The sequence below is a fragment of the Gastrolobium bilobum genome, unplaced genomic scaffold (assembly GCF_033153095.1).
Source record: "Gastrolobium bilobum isolate Gb01-03AN ecotype WA unplaced genomic scaffold, APGP_CSIRO_Gbil_v1 utg102494, whole genome shotgun sequence".
Taxonomy (NCBI): domain Eukaryota; kingdom Viridiplantae; phylum Streptophyta; class Magnoliopsida; order Fabales; family Fabaceae; genus Gastrolobium; species Gastrolobium bilobum.
This window is the reverse complement of record NW_026897972.1, coordinates 36,080-38,294: the sequence shown is the minus strand read 5'-3', so window position 1 is coordinate 38,294 and position 2,215 is coordinate 36,080.

Genomic DNA, 2,215 nt, shown 5'->3' with positions numbered 1-2,215 from the left:
ATACAGATGTCAAGAAATCAAGCTGATTCAGGTGCAGAAGCCACATTACAATTTAATACAAATCAAGAGAACATGGAAGCATTTTATGCTTCTCTTGTAGCAGAGACCACATCTTTGTCACATGTCCAAGACCCCCAACTCAATAATGTATCTGTGAGAACTAGGTCTAGTGAAAAAACCCAGAAAACTTTGCAGATTTTGCTAGACTTGCTCTCAAAAAAGTTCTCTCTTTTGGTGCACCCTGGACGCTCTATACCAATGAAAGTTATTATGAAGTACCTCCTCAGTTTGTCCTCAGAGGAAGGAATTTCACTGCGAACAAAATCAGTAATATTGCAACTTTCCCAAGGTTTTGCTCAGTGGAGTTTGGACTATGACAATGCAAACCTTAAACTTGTGTCAATAACTGCAGATTTATTGAAAGTTGAGAAAGTGAAAGATGATCTTCATGCTAATGTTAAAGATTCCATGGAAACGGACAAGTATGAGAGGTATCTGTCTAATGAGTTGACCCGCTTGCAGGAAGAGAAAAGAGACCTTGAAGAGAAAATCCATGACGTAGAATCTAAGATTGAAGATTTTGCAGCAGAGAGAGACATTGTTTCTAAAAGAAAGAGAAAAGTGTTTGACAAAGGAACAGAAATAAAAGCTGAAAGGGACAGTTTGAGAAAAAAAGTGCCAAGGTTGAAAGCAGAGCAGGAATGTGCGAAGAGAACAAAAGCTAATATTGAAGAAGAGTGGTCAAAGCTTAAAGAACAAATCATTGGAAGCACTGGTTTTAAAGAGTGAATCTCTAAGAACGTTTACAATATTTCATGACCAACGATCAAAGGTTATTAGAACTGGTAATATTAAACTTTGCATCCTTGAGAAGTTGAAAAATCTAGAGAGCAATATATTAGATGTGTTTAAAAGCTTAGTATTTGGCAAGATAAAGTCAAAGAGTTTGTCAAGTGTCTTGCTTCTGCGAGGTTGTTTACGTATTGACAACTCTCTTGGCTCTTGCTTTTTCCTGACTATTTTGTTATTTACAATTTGTTATTTACAATTTACTGTCACGTTATGCAATATTTCGTGGATCTTAATTTAAAATATTAGTGGTTGCACATATTTTCCAGAACAAGGATATTATTAATGAAATGATACACGAAGTTTGGATAACATTTACATCAAACTGCAGTATGGATTGAATACTCCTTCAGTATGCATATTTCTAGAAAAGGTCCAATGCTTCCATCAAATTTTGTTTAACATTTTCAACTAGAACTGCCCTACAACACTAGTGTGGACAACTAATTTTGTCCCAAATATTTAAAAATGACAAAAAAAAAATCTAAACTTTAAACATTTATTTTCTTAAAAAAAATTTAATAAAAAGGGAAATTAAAATAGAAAATATTTCTTTTTATAATTTGTAATTAGCTGCTATTAAAAAAAAGAAAAAAGAAAACAAAAACATATTCCGCACAGGACGCATGCAAAGTAGACATGTAAAAGGGTGTGTGGCAATATTAAAAAATAGAAAATATTTAAAAATACAAAAAAAAAGGGTATAAAAAAACAAAAGGACATATTTTCACAGGACAAAAATTTGTAAAAATATTGCCCCCAATTGACAAAAAAAAAATCAAAACTTTAAAGATTAATGCTACCAAAAAAGGTATAAAAAAGTGAATTAGCAAAGTACTGCTACCTTTGAAAGCACCTTGAAGAACAAATACCAAAGAGGATATGGAGACAAAAATGCATATCTCTCTACAAAGGACGCATGCAAAGTAGACATCAACAGAGAGACGAAAATTCAAACGCATGCAAAGACAAGGGCTATAATCATAAGCGTTAGAGAAACAAAGGGTATAAAAAAACCAAAAGGACCTTGAGGAAGAGTGTAGCATACACAAAATGACATGTTGGACGGTTGAGGAAGAGTGTAGCAGGGTTGAAGAAAAAAACAAAGGAGATTAATGCTACCAAACAAAGGTATACCAAAGAGAGACAAACATTTGAAACCTACAGAAAGCACCTTGAAGAACAAATACCAAAGAGGATGGGTCAATGCTATCTCTCTGCACAAAGGAATAGCAGCATGCCTGACCAATGGGATGGAGTAGAGGAGAATCAAACGTTAGGCAAACACAAAAAAACCATGTTGATGAGGGACTATAATAAACAAAGGGGAGCTTCAGCGAAAATGGAGGAGGGGTAAATAGAAAAG